Source organism: Saimiri boliviensis, chromosome 1 (genome assembly GCF_048565385.1).
Source record: "Saimiri boliviensis isolate mSaiBol1 chromosome 1, mSaiBol1.pri, whole genome shotgun sequence".
NCBI classification, from domain to species: domain Eukaryota; kingdom Metazoa; phylum Chordata; class Mammalia; order Primates; family Cebidae; genus Saimiri; species Saimiri boliviensis.
The window spans coordinates 41,620,840-41,639,689 of NC_133449.1; positions in this window are offsets into that span (position 1 = coordinate 41,620,840).

An 18,850-nucleotide genomic window follows, 5' to 3' on the forward strand; every position below is an offset into this window, starting at 1 on the left:
TTAAACGCCTACCACAGGGTCCAGCACATAAGGATTCGGTAAACGGTCATCTCTCTCCGACTTCTTTTTCTCTTCCATTCCTTTGCATAAAACCAGACGCATGATTCATCCTAAACCTTATTCAGTCCAGACTTACAGAGCCAAAGAGAGGCAGAGCTGAGAAAGCATTGGAGCAGGGAAGATGGACAGGAGGATGCTTGTACTCTTAAATCTTACAGCCACTTTTTGCCTTTAGTGGTCCATGGTATGGGAACCCTGGCAGAACAATGGGAAAGCTGACCTGAGTGCCAGCCCCCACGGTGGGGAGGGAAGCTGGAGCTGGAGATCTCCTCTGGTCACATTGTGCTGCCTGTCCTCAGGGTCCAGTCAGTCCCAAAATCTGTTATTCAAACCTGCTACTCCACTAGGCCCCAGCAGGCAAGAAAGACTTGCCCTAACCAGCAAGAAAGCAGCAGCCGGGCACAGTGGATCATGAGGTCAGGAGCAGCGGAGTGGATCACAAGGTCAGGAGATCAAGACCATCCTGGCTAACACAGTGAAACCCTGTCTCTACTAAAAATGCAAAACATTAGTCAGGCATGGTGGTGTGTGCCTGTAATCCCAGCTACTCGGGAGGCTGAGGCAGGAGAATCACTTGAACCCAGGAGGTGAAGGTTGCAGTGAGCAAAAATGACACCACTGTACTCCAGCCTGGGAGACAGAGTAACAGTCCGAAGAAGAAAGAAGGAAAGAAAGAAAGAAAGGAGAGAGAGAAAGAGAAAGCAAGCTCGCAGGCAGGCGAGCGCAGGTACCAGGAGAGGGGCTGCTTTGTCCCACCGGAGGAGACGTGGCCCAGGGCTCTTTATGCCTCTGTCTCCTTGCCCAGAAAGTAGGGGGGTTGAATGGAGGGTGCTCTGCCTGCCTGACATCCTGGAGTCACATTATCTCCCCACATCCCTCTCTATCCTCTTGCAACCCCGCTCCCAGCCCTTTTGACAAGGCTCACACAGAGAAGCCATGTTCACCGCAAGGGAAGTCCTGGGCTGAGGCTTCGGAGGACTTTTCTACAGTCCTTCCTGTGGCTCTGACTTAGGCCCCCAAGTTCCTCCTTCCTGAGCCAGGGCTGGGGTTTGAGTAGAGGGGACTGCAGCCCCTGAATTTCCTGGAGGACTACCACAGGGTCCTAGAAAGGACTACCACAGGGTCCCTGATGCTATTCTTACTCTTGTCTATTGTGGGTTTCTGTTCCTCTGGGGTGCTTGGAAGTCATAAGCCACCTCTCAAAGTTCCTGTGTTAAAAATACTTTCCCCAGAACCTTAGGAATGAGGGTTAAATATAAACAACTTCAAATCTTATCAGTGGCTTTATTTGGAGACTTCTAGCAACCCGAAATACCCCACCCCCACCCTACACACCCCCAACCCCTTCTCCTCTCCTGGAAGCTCCGGCATCCTCCATTTCAGACCGGCCTGAGCCGGACTGGGCAAGGGAGGAGGTTATGGTCCATGGAAGAGTCATACCCTGAACTTTATGGGGTTTGCAGCAGCCAGGTGCAGAGCCAGATCCCGCCTTTCTCAGCAACATCCAGAGAAATAAAATTCTGGCTCCATGAGGCAAGGAGGAAAGGGGGATGGGAAGACAAAAGGAAGAGAAAGGATAAAAGAGGGTTTTTGTAGAGGAGACAGAAGGTAGCCTCCAGGTAAGAGGAGAGGTAATGGGGAGGTTACTCACGTCCTATCCAATAAGTGGTGGGGGATAGGAAGATTCTGTGGGTTGACAGAGGGTTACTGACCATAGACGCAGGTTTTAGGCAAATATTAGGAGCTGAGTTGCATCTGAGAAGAGCCCATGGACCTTCCAGGGGCCACAGCTCACAATCCTCCATCCGCAGAGGACTCATGGCCAAAATCTTCCTTGGGAAACCCACTCCTGTCTTCAACTCCAGATCTTCTGCACTATGGAGGAACCTCTGGGGCAGCTAGAGCCAAACATTCCCTGGGCTCTTCCAGCCCCAGCATTTATCTTAGGGTTATTTTCATTCCCAAGAACAAAGAAGCTTTCTATTCAAGTGGTAAGACCCCACACCTCTGACAAGCCATGGATCACCCTCAGGGAGGGCCAGAGGGGCTGATCCAGCACGTGGGGCTGCTTCTCCGTCCCATCCAGACCCTTAGAGTGGGTGTGTCTGGCTCACCTCCGCTTTCAGTGGGATCCCAGGCAGAGGGCAGAAATTGTGTCGAACAAACTGGTTCTGAAAGCCAGAGGCCAAGACAGGGCAGGGAGAGGAGGAGAGGGAGGATGACCAACTCTCTGGAAGAGCAAGGGCACCAAGGAGCCCCCCACAATCCCTGCTTAGATCCAAACTCTGTAGACTCAGTCCCCTTATACAAGATATATGACAATCATCCAAAGCAACTAGGGAGCTTTCAAAAAAGGTGATAAATGAACATGGTATATAAGGGTCAACAGTACTAGAAAGATGTACAGTGGACTAAGCACTCCCAGTGACATGCACTGTAGCCAAGTTTCTCTTTCCTTCAATAAATGTATTTGAATACACTAGCATATACATAGATATACATGCATATAGATAGAAATGGGTATATGTGTATATATATGCATATGTATAAACTCTATCCATTTGTACACATCTGGTAAGACATTTAACATTGTTCTTCAATGTCTTTTTACACTTAACCATATAATTTGTAAGTCATTCCATATGTGTACATATAGAACGGTGTCTCCTTTTTACTGTCTTCTTAATATTCTATTGCATGGCTATCGGTAGGTATGTAGGTAATTTCCCATTTTTTCCATTAATGCTGCACTAAATAGAATGTAGTAACACCTCTATCATGCACATTCATAAATTCTAGTAGAGTATATTTCTAGAAGTAGCACTGCCAGACAGATCAAAGGACATGTGCATGGGTATTTTTCTGTTTTGATTAATATGCTAAATTTCTCTCTATAGATGTGGTATTTATTTACACAGACACCAACAATATGTGAGACTGCCGGTCTCTGTACATCTCAGGCTAATATCTTGTTGTACAACTTTTTGATCCACATTAATTTGGTAGTTAAAAAAATAGCATTTTAGGCCAGGCACGGTGGCTCATGCCTGTAATCCCAGCACTTTGGGAGGCTGAGGCAGGCTGATAACTTGAGGCCAGGAGTTTGAGATCAGCCCAGCCTACATGGAAAAACCCCATCTCTATTAAAAGTACAAAAATTAGTCAGATGTAGTGATGCATGCCTATGGCCCCAGCTACTTGGTGGGCTGAGGTGGGAAGATTGTTTGCGCCTGGGAGGCAGAAGCTGCAGTGAGCCAAGATCATACCACTGCACTCCACCCTGGGTAACAGAGCAAGACCCTGTCTCAAAAAAATAAATAAATAAAAACAACATAGCATTTTATTGTGATTAAAACTTAGATTCCACTCATTACAAAAAAGGTTGGGAAACTTTGGAGGGTGTCTAAAGGTCATTTATACTTGCATTAGCTTTAAAAATGGGTCTTTAAAAATCAAAAGCCTGATTCAGTAAACCCCCAAATCAGTACTTTCTTAAAATGCTCAAGTGATTAAGGTAAATATTTCTTAAACAAAGCATAAAAAGCACAAACTATAAAAGAAATAATTGATAAATTATACTTTGATTAAAATTTTAAATGTCTGTTCATTAAAAGAAACTACAAAGTCAAGCAATAGGCTGGTAGAAAATCTTTGTGAAATATATGTTCCACAGAGAAGTTGTAACCAGAATATGTAAAGAAAGCTCCTACGAATCAACGAAAAAGAGAAGAAAAAAAAAAACCTATCTTTTTAGGTGGAGTAAAGACATAAATAGACAATTCATAAATGAAGATATATGAATAACCATCCATATGTGAAAAGATGTTTCTTTTTGTTTTTCTTTTTTGAGATGGAATCTAGCTCTGCTGCCCAGGCTGGAGTGCATTGGTGCCATCTCAGCACACTGCAACCTCCCCTGCCCGTGTTCAAGCCATTCTCCTGCCTCAGTCTCCCAAGTAGCTGGGATTACAGGCCCCCGCCACCACACCCAGCTAATTCTTGTATTTTGAGTGGAGACAGGCTGTTCTCAAACTCTTGACCTCATGATCCACCTGCCTTGGCCTTCCAAAGTGCTGGAATTACAAGCATGAGCCACTGTGCCTGGCCAGATGTTTATTTCATAACTCATCAGGGAAAGACAAATTAAAACCACAATAAGATACCACTACTGATGGTACACTGGTAAATATTTAATAACTAACATTTCAGGGGAAAATCCTGATTTGCAGTATTTCTTTCATGTGAAAACTCCCATCATGGCCAATTTCAAGCCACCAATGTGACATGACTGGATGCAGAATTGGGAAGAGCTGCATATAATTGACTCTCACAAGCCCCACAAGCTGGCTCCAGCACATCACTGAGATCACTGCAAACACACCACGAAGGCTAAAAAAAAGACTGACCATATCAAGTGTTGACAAAAATGTAGAGCAAGGGGAATGCTAACACAGGGCTAGCAAGAGTATAAATCAGTTTAATCACACTGGAACACTATTTGGCAGAATCAACTAAGGCTATGATCCTATGACTGATCCTATGACCCTGGAGGCCCCACAGAAATGAACACATACGTGATGGTTATTTTATGTGTCAACTTGACTGGGCCACAAGGTACCCAGACATTTGTCCAGAGATTATTCTGCTGTGTCCATGAGGGGATATCTGGACAAGACTAACATTTAAATTGGTAGATTGAGTGCAACAGATTGCCCTCCATGGCATGTGTGTTCCTCATCTAATCAATTAAAGACCTGAACAGAACAAAAAGACTGAATGAGAAGGAACTCCTTCTACCTGACTGTCTTGAGCAGGAACATCAGTTCTCTCTTACCTTTGGACTCACACTGAAACATCAACTCTCTCTGGGTCTTGAGCCTGCAGGCACTCAGACTGGAACTACACCATCAGCTCTCCTGGATCTCCAGCTTGCTGACTGCAGAGCTTGGAATTTGTCAGCCTCTTTACTCATATGATCCAATTCATTATTTCATATATATATATACACACACATATATACGTGTATATATATAGGGAACACACATATATGTGTGTGTATTTGTGTATATATATATATATCTTACTGATCTGTCTCTCTAGAGAACCCTGATTAGTACAGCCAGGTATCCACCAAAAAAATATGTACATGAATGTTCATAGCAGTTTTATTTGTAATAGCCAACCAACTGGAAACAATTCAAATGCCCATCAACAGTGCTACACAGTGCTAGATATCCATTATAGAATATGATATAGCAATAAAGAAAATAAACTACTGATACACACAGCAACATGGATGAATCTCACAAAAACATTGAAAGAAAAGGGCCAGACACAAAAGTTAGCCAGGTATGGTGGCACATGTATGTATATATACAAACTTTTAGAATAGATGAAATTGTTTTATTGTGAGATAAGTTAGAATACCAATTACCTTTGAGGGGGTTGATATAAACTAGGAGTACACATGAGAGAATGTTCTGCATATTGGAAATGTTCTGTATTTTTATACGTATAGTACTTACAAGAATATAACATTTCACCCAGCTATACACTTAAGATCTGTACCCCTTGACTGCTTATACTATATACACCAATAAAGTTGGTTGGGTTGTTTTTGTTTTTCTGGAGACGGGGTCTTGCTCTGTTGCCCATGCTGGAGTACAGTGGTGCAACAATATCATATCTCACTGAAGCCTTGAACTTCTGTACTCAAGCAATCCTCCCACATCAGCCCCCAAAGTAGCTGGGTCTATAGGCATGTGCCACCATACCTGGCTAATTTGTTTGTTTGTTTGTTTGTTTGTTTGTTTGTTTCATTGTTGTTGAGACAGGATCTTTTTTTGTTACCGAGGCTGGTCTGCAAATTCCTGGACTCAGGTGATCCTCCCACCTTCACCTCCCAAAGTGCCAGGATTTACAGGCATGAGCCACTGCACCCAATATAAATTTTTTAAATAAATAAGCTTTTAAAACTACCAGGTTTTTCTGATAATCAGGACAGGACACATTGGACTTGGCAATCTGAAAGTTCTCTTAAAGCTAACATTCTGTGAATATGAGATGAAGCAGACAGAATGGGGCCAGAGCAAAGGCAAGAAGAGGAAGCACAGAGTAGACACAAGGGCTAAAATAGGAAAGGAAAGGAAACCTACAGAAAACACATTAACTCACCTGCTATGGCAAAGCACAATACCCAAAAGCCAGAGGATTAAAAACGAGCAAAGAGAAGCCCCTACCCACAAGGAGCTCGCCTTCTTGTAGGGAACATAATTCTATATTTCAAAGTACAGTGTAGTAATCGCTGAAAACCAGAGGCACCGACAGAAAGCTCCACAAGCAGAAAATGGCATTCGGTTGGGCATGGGGGTGATCTGGAGAGAATCCACAGTGGGGCAGGCATTTGAACAGAGCCTTGAAGGATAGGGAGAATTCTGCTGGAGAGAGACAGCTGAAAGTAGATGTGTATTAATTCCTTCTCACACCACTATAAAGAAATACGTGAGACTGGGTAATTTATAAAGGAAAGAGGTTTAATTGACTGACAGTTCCACCTGGCTGGAGAGACCTCAGGAAATGTACTACCATGGAGGAAGGCAAAGGGGAAAGAAGGACTTCCTTCACATGGGGTCAGGAAAGAGAAGAGAGAGCAAAGGGGAAAGACTCCCTTATAAAACCATCAGATCCAGTGAGAACTCACTCATTACCACAAGAACATCACCGAGGAACCCTCCCTCCCGCCACCTCCCCCTCCACCGCATGATCCATTCACCTCCCTCCCAGGTCCCTCCCTCAACATGTGGAGATTTTGGGGATTACAATTCAAGATGAGATTGGGGTGGGGACACAGCCAGACCATATCAACATTGATTGACGATCCTTTATAAATGGAATTTAAACTGGCCAATGCCTAGGGCCAGTGTAACCCTTTAAAATAGAAACTCACCACAAGATGGATGAATAATCCACCCTAGAAGTGGCTAGCAGATGCAGAATGAATTCCAAATCCTACCAAGGGACTAGAGAGAGGAACCAGAAAGAGACAATGTCCTAGGTACCTCTCAGCACAGAGGATAAAATATAATAATGTGTTGTTATCCTTAAAGAACAGAGAGAAAACTGCATGGAGACCATAGGCAATAAGACCAGGCCAACCAGAACATGAACAAGGAAAACAGCAGTGACAAGGCAAAGGATGGGACACAATAGAGTTAGTATCGATAGACTCTGACTAGAATTTTGCTCCCTGAGGGTTGAGAGTGTGTCTTGTTCATCAGTGAATTTCTGGGGCCTAGCATAGTGCAGGGCACATAATACCTACACAATAATGTTTGTTGAATGAATTAAGTAGCTGAGGAACAGAAAAGAGACAAAGGTGACACCCGTTCCCCAGGTTTAAAATATGCGTGACTGGGAAAATGGGAAGTCGGGAGCAGATAGTTTGCAGAGGAGAGAAGATTATGGGTGAATAGTCACAGAAGCAAGACTGGAGCTTGAACCAGAAATCCTACTAGTAATTCTACAGTTGAAGTCACCCTCCAAGAAATGACTGCTGAAGCTATCTGAGTAGATGGCAGAGGCAAGGGAGAGAATGGAGAGAAGAGAGCTGAATTTGAGAGTGAGAAACTACAGATGGCAGCAAGAAATGAGACAGAGAATAATCAGGAAAGTGGAGCATCAGCGAAGTCAATGGAAGAGCTTTAAGAGGAAGGCCCTCTCAGTTAATTCTATTTGAGAAATGATAGTTGTGTCCCTGCTCCCCGAGGAATCCAGAGACAGAAAAGCTTAGTAAACAAAGTATGAACTTGAAAGAGAAACAGGCAAGCGTTGGGTCCAAACACAGCCCTATACCATTTAATAGTGAAATCTTAAGCAAGTTACTTAAACTTCCATTTCTCAATTGGTTGGGTCTTCTGTTTTCCAACTGATTAAAAGTGGGAGTTAATATGATCTATATACAGGCTGCTGAAAGGATAAAGTGAAGGTATATGAAAATGCCCAGCACAGGGATTGGAACATAGTAGGCACTTGATTGTTATTCATTCCTCTTTCCTTCCCTACTGTGTGCAGTTTTCCCCATCTGATGTTTGGGGAAAACGACATTGAACAAGTAACACTTGAAATGCAATGAAGGGGAGGAGATACAAGACTATGCATGGACCATGCATGAGGGCTGAGCAAACCATGGCACGCTGGTCAATCCAACCTGACAAAGCTGTCCTAGGTGCTTCAATTAGTAATATGTGAGTGGCCCTGCAAAGAGCTGTTTTAATAGAATGGGGACAGGGTGGGGTGAGAGAGCAGAGGCAGCGACCGTTTCTCGGGCAGCAGGAGGACTAGCCACTGAAGAAGTAACTGCAAAGACAGAATTGTGCATAGGTTGGGAGCAGGCTGAATGTGTATGTGTGCAAAGGAACAGGGAGGGAAGGAAAGATGGAGGATGCAAGGGAGAAAGGGGCTAGTTAATGAAAGGCAAGTCACCCACAGAGGCAGTGAAATAACATCAAGAAAATCAAGGAAGCGCTCAAACCCAAGGCTGCTCCAGGTTTCATGACTTAGGCCCGTTGCTTGTATAACTTGAGGGGTCTTCTTTAAGAAAAAGAAGGCAAGTTTATGAATACAAAATTAGATAGAACTGTGCATTTTTTAGAATAAGGAAATCATTCACAACATTTTTTTTTTTTTTTTTTTTTTTTTGAGACGGAGTTTCGCTCTTGTTACCCAGGCTGGAGTGCAGTGGCGCGATCTCGGCTCACCGCAACCTCCGCCTCCTGGGTTCAGGCAATTCTCCTGCCTCAGCCTCCTGAGTAGCTGGGATTACAGGCACGCACCACCATGCCCAGCTAATTTTTTGTATTTTTAGTAGAGACGGGGTTTCACCATGTTGACCAGGATGGTCTCGATCTCTTGACCTCGTGATCCACCCGCCTCGGCCTCCCAAAGTGCTGGGATTACAGGCTTGAGCCACCGCGCCCGGCCCACAACATTTTTAAAGTAAATTTTTAAAATGTTTAAGCTGGTAAATACCACAAATATCACAAAACCCAGAAAAATAGCATGTTTATTAATTAACTTCCTGACATACCTCTGTAATACTTTCAGAGAAAAATGTATTTGTTTTGCTGTGTACTCTTTTATGGATTCCTCTTACATCAAAGATTTTGTGGTATCATTTTTTATAGACGGTATAGAAAAATAACTCAGGCCGGGCACAGTGGCTTATGCCTTTAATCTCAGCACTCTGGGAGGCCGAGGTGGGTGGATCATCTCAGGTCAGGAGTTCGAGACCAGCCTAGCCAACATGGTGAAAACTTGTCACTACTAAAAATACAAAAATTAGCTGGGCATGGTAGCACTTGCCTATAATCCGAACTACTCTGGAGGCTGAGGCAGGAGAATCGCTTGAACCTGGGAGGCAGAGGTTACAGTGAGCCAAGGTCATACCATTGCACTCTAGCCTGGGCAACAAGAATCAAATTCCATCTCAAAAAAAAAAAAAAGAAAAAGAAAAAGAACTTTCCTCTAGCATGCTTGGTCAAAATTTATTTTCTATTACTGATGGTTCAGAAAAATTTCTTTCAGCTTCATACCTTGATATTGGTAATACATAAGATTTTAGGATTGTCATATTTGGGGAAACACTATGGAGGTCCTTTCATGTATGAGCTGTAGTATTTCAGGGCATGTCAAATTTTCTTGCACAGTGACTCACCTGAAAAATTATTTAATTGACAAGTCATTAGTTTGTCAATGTTCTCATTGTAGTAGTTTATTATGAGTTTTATATTATCTCTCTGTTCGTATTTCATCTCAAACAAGCAAAAATTTAATATTGTTTATATGATTCAGTGATAACTTGAAAATTATAAACATGTGACTTTATAGGTAAGCATTTTAGCTGTGTGCAGGATTGTTGTAAATGTGTGCCCTATAAACTCATGAATTCTGACTAAACCATACTTCACATCAAGAAAAAAATGTTTGATGCATTTATAATTGAATATATTTCTGGTAGGAAAGAATTTTTATTTTGACTTGGCATTGATAAGAACCAATGACTTACAGTTTTATATTTCTGATGAAAAAAAAAATTCCTGGACTAACTTACTGTCTGGAGTGAGTTGACAGCCCCCATAATGATATGTCCATATCTTAACTGCATCAACACGTGAATTTGATCTCATTTGGGAAAAGGGTCTCTGCAGATGTAATTAAGGACCTTGAGATCATCCTGGATTGTCCAGATGAGCTCTAAATCTAATGACCAGTGTCTTTAGAAGAAATGGAAGAGGAGACATGAATGTGGAGGAGACAGCTACGTGAAGACGGAGGCAGAGACTGGGGCTACACAGCCATGAACCAGGGAACTCCCAGTCACCAAACGCTGAACAAGAAGAGGAAGGATTCTTCCCCAGAGCTTTTGAGAGGAGTACAGCCCTGTCGACACATTGATTTCAGACTCTTGTACTCCATAACTACAAAAGAATGTATTTCTGTTGTTTTAAGCCATTCGGTTTGTGGTAATTTATTACAGCGGCCCTAGGAAAGAAACTAATACCAGTTCTATACATTCCAAACCTGGTCCCCCTTCCACTACCCAAACAATGGGAAAATAGGGTTGCAAAAAGACACACTGACAATGTGAAATGCCCTCCAGCCATGCACCTCTTTATGCCAGGTAGTACAGAGAAGGCCCCACAGGCCTTTCCCATTATGGATGACCAGCAACAGCTTGACTGCAGGCCACACAAATGCATCTCACTAAACCCAGACTAAAAGCATCCCACACTCAGCTTCCCCTCAGTGGATCCCAAAAAATCCTCTTACTCCCTCCAAGGCCACTCAACACAAGCAGAAATGTGAAGGCAAGGAAATCAGAGTGGAAAGAGATAGACATCTTAGCGGTCATGGTTAAAATACCTGACTTCTGGGCGGGGCGTGGTGGCTCATACCTGTACACTTTGGGAGGCCAAGGCCAAGGCCAGTAGATCACTTGAGGTCAGGAGTTTGAGACTAGCCTGGCCAACGTGGCAAAACCGTATCTTTACTAAAAATACAAAACCGGGCATGGTGGTGCACATCTGTAACCTTAGCTCCTCAGGAGGCTGAGGCATAAGAATGGTTTGAACCTGGGAGGCAGGGGTTACAGTAAGCTGAGATCATGCCACTGTACTCCAGCCTGGGCAACAGAGAAAGACTGTCTCAAAAATATATATACATACCCATAATAATGCACACATATAAATATATATGTATGTATACATTTATGCATATATAATAATATATACACATATTTATGTAAATGTACACATAATATAAAAATATATACATATATTTATATATGTGTATACATATTTATATACATGTGTATATGTATATATACACACACACACACACACACACACACACACACACACACACCTGACTTCCGTAACTTTGCTAAAACATACCACCCCTAGGATGCAATACTAGGATTCTTACCCTCAGGTCTTGGAGGGGATTTAAACAAGTAAGGGGCTCTGAGCTTCAACTCCTTGACTTCATGGTAATAATCTCTGAGTCAGACTCCGGCAAGAAGGACCACATCTTTCCCTGGGATCTAAAATTTATGGCCAACTAGGATGCTTTCCTGTGGACTCATTTTCTAGAAGGAAAATGATTCTCATCGGTATGAACCATTCTGATGGAACTATGGAGACAAGAGCACAGGAAAAGTTGGGACAAGAAGGGAGCACAAAGGGCCTCATTTAGAAGAAGGAAGGTGTGGACCCACTCTTGAGGCTGAAATTGGAGCAGAGGAGTGGTGTCAGTGGTCATGGAAGGAAGAGGACAGTGTCAAATCTGATTGTGCTTCCACATTCTAGGAAAGATGGAAAATCAGAAAGAGCAAATACTGTCAGTTGGTTCAGAAGCTGGAGTTATGCAACTAAATTCCTTGAGTCTGAGGCTTTTCTAAACATGGGTCCCTTGGCTCATGTCTTATGTCCCAGGGACCCCCAAGAAGTTATCAGTGAAATAGATCAGTAAACTTCAATGCATCGGGAATGTTGGGAGAGATGCTGGAATTCTCTAGCTAAGCAGACATTGTTAGGACTTGTCCAAACAGAAGCAGCAGATCTGATAACTGTAGACTATCAATCTCAGGCAAGATGCTGGAACAGATTGTGTGTGTGTGTGTGCGCGCGCGCGCGTGCATGCGCGTGCACATGCAAGGTTCCACAGTATCCTCTGGTTCCTAAGAAGTTTGTGACCCATAAAATGGCTAAAACCCATAGGCAAAAGATTTTATTTGGGGAAAAAAACATTAATCCTTGGGCAGGCTTTTCTAATTCCTTCCTTTCACAGGTGGTGAAACTGAGGACAGAGGGTGAAAAGGGCTTGCTAAAGGTCATACAGCAAGCTGGTACAGCAGTCAGAATCAACACACAGGTCTTCAGACTCCTAGCCCAAGGTTTGTTCTTTCCTCAATCTCTCACTGCCTCCTATGATACCACCTTCCCTTTACGTATAAACCATCACTAGCTTTTTAAAAATCCTTTCACTCTTCATCAAAAGGTATCAAGAGATGCCCATGGGAGGAGGGTGTGATTCATGAGCTCTTCGTGCACACCTGTCCCACTCCTGAGAAGGGTCTCACAGATCCTGAGCACAGCACTCAAACCAAAAGGAATCCCTCTGGATTTAGAAATCTTCAGCCACTCCCTGGAAAATGAGGAATAGCACCTAGGTATATGGGAAAACCATGATAGGCACCTGAAAACCAAGGCACTGCTAGGGGAAACAGGAAAGGTTCCCTCTATGTGTTCTGTTTGTCGGTGATGTTGAGGAAACATTTTAAGCTTCCAGCCCTGCAGCTGTAATGTACTTTGGAGTGTTGCATACTCCCAATACCACCTAGATATCGTTACTTGTTAGGTTTACTGAATTCAATATTAGTTAAAGAAAAGGGAGCAAATAAAAACGCATAGAGATGTTTAAAGTATGGAGGAGCTGAAGCTGCTCTATGAAATGACCTAAGTCTTAATAAAATAGGTGTAACTGCATTAGCCTGAGGGCCTGGTCTTTCCCGCTCTTCTCTCTTTCAACTGACATTGACCTTGCAACCATTCTCTTCCAGTCCCTGTGCCAGGTTCTGGGGATACAGCATGAATAAGACACTGTCCCTGCATTTAATCCATAAACAAAGACATGCAATGCAGTGTCACAACGGCTGGATCTCGGAGATGAGGGGACCTTGTAGATGCATGTGAGGGGACATTCCATGCTGATAAGTGGCATTTGCAAACCTATGGAGGCATGTCAGGTTGGGGCTTAGGGTAGCATCAGTGTGACTACAGTGTGGGGAACAGTGGACTTGGCAAGAGCAAAAACCCAAAGGGCAACATTCTGACCATGGCGATATCTGCAGTGGTGGGCAATAGGCTGGGAGCATGTGGGTTCTTTATCTGGGTCTGCCTGGTGCACTTTTGCAGAAATAGCCCAGAAAGGCACTGAGACGCTGCCTGTCTGGCCCCTCATGCAGACAGAGGACTGGAAAAAGTTTATTGCCATTCTCGGGTATTTCTTCAAAGTCCCTGAAGGGAGCAAACTGGTCATCCGGGCACCAGGTACAAGGACAGGAGGAGTTTGTGTCTGGCCATGAATGTTCCCAGGGACCCAGCAGGCCCACTCTTTGCCTCAGATCCTGCGACTCAGTCCTTCGGTCCTGCCCCGACTTCCTGGCAGCAGAGGAGGGTAGACAAACATCTGAATCCACTGCTGCCTTCACCCGCCCTCCTGCCTCCATGGGAGCCAGAAGAGATAAACCCCAAGGTTGGGTCTTGCCAAGCCTCCCACGAGGCTACTGTGGGGTTACTATGTGGCACCAAAACCCCAAACAACCCCAGAGGGAAAACAGCATGCCCTTGCCTCATTCAGCCCAAAACTACATGGCAGGACCAAGGGTTTGGCCCCACGAGAACAAACATTGAAAGGTGGTGTATCAGTCCGTTCTCATGCTGCTATGAAGAACTGCCCAAGACTGGGTAATTTATAAAGAGGCTTCATTGACTCACAGTTCCACAGGGCTGGGGAGGCCTCAGGAAACTTACAATCACAGTGGAAGGGGAAGCAAACACCTTCTTCTTCACATAGTGGCAGGAAGGAGAAAAGCAAAAGGGGGAAAAGCCCCTTATAAAACCACCAGATCTTGTGAGACCTCACTCACTATCCTAAGAACAGCATGAGAGTAACCACCTCCATGATTACATTACCCCCATCAGGTCCCTCTCATAAGACTTGAGAATTATGGGAACTACAATTCAAGTTGAGATTTGGGTGGGGACACAGCCGAACCATATCAGGTGGCAAAACCCCCAGATGGAGTTTCCCCACCAATGAACATCCAAGAGTCCAGCAAAGCACCCGATCCATCCCTAATGCTGATCCCAACAGCAACCACACACTGACCCCAGACCTGCATGGAACCCTAATCCAACCTAACCCTAACCCTACCTGACCCTGACCCTCTGTGCTTAATACCATAGCAATCTAAATCCAAGCCTCAGCCTCACTAACCCAATGCTCATCCTGAATAAAATAACTGAAATAACTCCAACACCAACATCCACTCCAGTAAATCCTAGATTGCCCTCAGCCCTAATTTTAACTCCAATTCCAACCTCACCCTAGGTCAAAGGAAATACAGAAGGGAAGGTCTCTGGGGAGAGAAGCGCTGCTGCCCCACAGTCTGGTGGTCTTGACCGACAGCTGTCTGCCATATGTAGCTTGAAATGTACCTGGAACAATTGTCCTTTGGGTTTAAAATCTGATAGAAGACTACTGCCATTATTAAAGGATTTAATACACAGAAATCTGTTTGGAAAGAACCAGACCTTAGAAGTTCATAGCTGAGAAATAGAGGCATTTGAGTTATTTCCTCTGTGAATAGCAGACGAGGATGGAAGCTCTTAAGAAACCCTTCTCTTCCAACCCCTGATCTGCAGGAGTCATCAGGAAATGGGATTATCTTCAGTTTATAAATGATGAATAATTGCCAGCTTCTAAGCAGAGAGAGGAAGGGGGTACTGTGTCAGACAGGAGAATCCAAAGGGAGAAGCTAGATTTTTAAAAGAGACACCAGCATGTTTAATTCTTACCATTCGGCCTCCTCCTGAGCCTGGCAGGCTGGTGCTGGGTGCCCAGCCTGTGGCCCGCAGGGTAAGTGAGGGCTCCTAAGCCTGTCTCAGAGACAGCGACCCCAGGGTAAGTCCCAGAGTTGCGCTCTGCTGGAGAAGGCAGAGGTCAGCCTGGAAATGTGACACCAAACTGGGCTGTCAATCAAAGAGAAGACAAATAACAGAGGCTGAGACACAAAGCCCAAAGGCAGAGTGGCAAGGGCCTCTAGGGCCAGAAGGAGAAACAGCGGGCTGGGGCTGGAAAATGGGGTGGGGGTGGGGGAAGGCAAGCAGTCTGAATTCAACCCAAGAGTCCACGGCAGCACCCCAAGAGCTTTCACACAATCACAACAGAAGTGCACATGGAAAAGTCAGATTCCTTTTTTAATAACCCCTTTCTCAGACTCAAACAATTTAGAAGATTTAGAAAGTACACATAGTGTATAGAACCCAAGTAAAATGAACCACAACCCTTGACTTGAGTGGTGGTCGTTTAAAGAGGCAGGACATTACTAGGCCTTAATTGCTTCAAGAATTTCTTCCTTTACCCTCTAGCTTCAGTTACTAACATCTGAAAGAAAGAAAAAAATCCTGCTCTTTTTCTTTGTCCAAGAGGACAAGCCTCCTGAAAGGAAATCAAGGCCGCAACTGATGCTAACAGACCAGATTCTGTTTCCTGCACTGCAGAAAAGTGGGGGCAGCTTTTCAGTCAAAAAAGGGTCATTGATCATCTCCTGCGTCTGGCACCGTGCTAGGCCCTGGGTTCCAGCACAGCAGATGCCATCCCTTCCTATGGGGCACTTACACCTTCTGCAAAGGCTGCCGTGGTCCCTGAGATTAGTCATTCCGACAGCACATCCCTGACATACTCGCGTACACTCTCACACACCCACACACACCACAGCATCACGAACGACTCGCATACACCATCATTCACAGACACTCACACACCCGTATATCCACATCACATCACACTGACATAACTGACACAGACTACACACTCACATGCATGCACTCACCACGCACACACTCCAACACACGTCACACACGCAGTAACTGCTAAACACACACGAAGCAGTCATCTCCTCCTTCCTTTGTACTCCCTCAGCTCCTGTGTAAAGTTAGCTGTGGCATTTATCATACCGTAATGAGATCAATTACATCATGCCCCTCCTCCACCTCTGTCTCAACCTGGAAACTTCCTAAGTTCATTTCTATAAGCCCACCTTTCTGTTCAGTGCCTGCCGCATAGCACGTGCTCAGTTAGTTCACTGAGTGAACTTTGAATGCCACAACTATGAACTTTGGTCCGAGGAGCAAGTCTCCCCCTCTCTCCACTGGCTGTAATTAGAATTAAGAGGGAAAATATCTAAGGGAGTCCCTCAGCAAAATGCCAGGTTCTATGACAAAGTTATCCCAGCTCAGCTCTACAGCACCCAGTGATCCTTCCTCCTTGTCCCACTTGTTGGAGGGAAGCCAGTGACCTTGTGAGAAGAGGCAGAAGAGACTGTCAGATCTGCATGGCGGTCTCAATGTCCCTACCTGATTCTCCTGTTTCTCCCTTTTTCCTTTCACAATATTACTCCCCAGTAAACCTTTTGCACACAACTGCAAAAGAAGGAGTGGGAGGGAAAGGAGGAGGAAGAGCATGAAAGAATAGCTGCATCTCCATAGCTCACACCCGTTAGTGACAGCCACATGCCTAGGTCTGACCTTCAGCTTCAAGGAGTCAGAAATCTGATTTCTCAGATCTCTGAAGGTTGAGCAGGTGTCAGGATACTGAGATGGGCTCACCAGTTACATGTAGGATGGTAGGTAGACTGAGCAGCTGATAAATCTCAGGAGAGAGAGGGGAGGGGAGAGGAGGGGGGGAAAGGGAGGGAAGGGGAGTGAGGAGGGGAAGGGGTGAGGGGGAAAGGAAGAGGAGAGCAGAGAAGGGAGGGAAAAAAGAAGGAAGGAAGAAGAAGAGGGGGAGGGGAAAGGAGAGGAGGAAGATGGGAGGGAAGGAAAGGAGAAGAAGAGGGAGAGGGGAAGGGGGAGGAGAGCAGGGGAGAGGAGGGCAGAGGAGGGAAGGGAAGGAGAAGAGGAGGGGAGGAGAAGGGGAAGAGGGCAACGGAGAGGAGGGGAGGGCTAGAGGAGGGCAGGGGAGGTGAGGGGAGCAAAGTGGAGGGGAGGAAGAAGGGGAGGGGAAGGGAGCAGAGGGGAAGGGAGGGAGAAGGGGAGGGGAGAGGAGGGGAAGGGAAGGATAGGGAGGGAAAGGCCCCAGAAGCACCCTAGAGCACTTACTCCACCTGTAAGGTGGATTCTCAAGCAGCAGCCCAATCCCTGGGGCTGCTATGCCCACAACCTTCTAGTGTCAAGTCAGCGCCAGGCCATGCCCGGGCCAGATTGAATGCCAGCATAACTTCGGAGCCACCCACCCCTTCCCTGTGGCAGTAACTGTTGGGTTTGGCCATCGGTAGCCATCCCTGATGCTCTGCTGAGGTTGTGTGACACCTGCCCACACACACTCTCACCCTTTCCAGGCACCTTCACACCCCAGCACAGCCCTGGGGAGCAGCTCCTATTCCAACATCACACTTAGGAACTTGACTCTGTCCCCAGGCTCAGCTTCCAGAGACCAGAACTTGCCCATCTCCCCCTCCCCCGCCACAACACACCACTACTGAGTCCTCGATTTTCTTTCTGCAGGAAGGCAGCAGCAGGCAGGACCTTTAGCCTTTGGGGCTGTTTTCCCACCACCAGACTGAGAGCTGGGGACCCATTAGCATTTTGAAGGTTCTCATTCCCATACACATCCTGCCCTGGGATTGTCCTCTTCCTTGAGGCATTAGCACCTTCCCTTCCCCTTTCTCACCCAGCCCTGACTGCCTGGGGTCAGCCTTCAATCCACACAGTGCCTGGGTTAGAGCCTAGAGGCCTGGCCACACTTCCCCAGCACATTTCACAGCCCATCTCTTCCTGTCGGAGGCAAGTCCTGAAGTCCCGAGCCCCTCCCGTCTTTTCTCCCTCCCCACACAAGAGGTGTTCCCATAATCAGTAGGCATCAGTCGGCTCTAATCAACCCCCTATTTTGACTATTTTAGCAGCAATAAAAGGGCCATAAAGAGCAAGTCAGTGGGCCCTCTAGGAGCATGGCGCTCCTTCACTGTGATATAATGAAAAACACCAAGTGCTTCCTCGGAGCCCTAAGTGACAGCCCTGGCCGCAGAGCTATTGGGGGAAGCCTAATTATGCTATAAATTAAAGGACTTTTTTTTACCCAACATTATGACCTTTAATAAGATTGTTTTTACAACCGGCTGTCAATAAATCATCCAGGAGCACCAGTGAGAAGCATTCTCTGAGAACTTCTGCGAATTTCATTAGCTGCAGTTTATTTGGTTTTGGTGAGCTATGATGTTTTTTAAATCTCAAATTAAAGGCTCTGAACCATAAAAGCTAATTCAGAAAAGTTCCCGTTTCAGCCTCTGAAAACAAGCCCCCCTAATTGCAGAAATTAGCTGCGATGTGGCCAGGCCAGGAGGTCATTAGCTAGGAAGCAATGACAAGTGCCCAAGGCTTCCCCAGGCTTGGCAGCCGTGGCCCCCACAGAACCTCAAGGTGACAGTCCCAGAGTGGACAGCTGGCCCCAC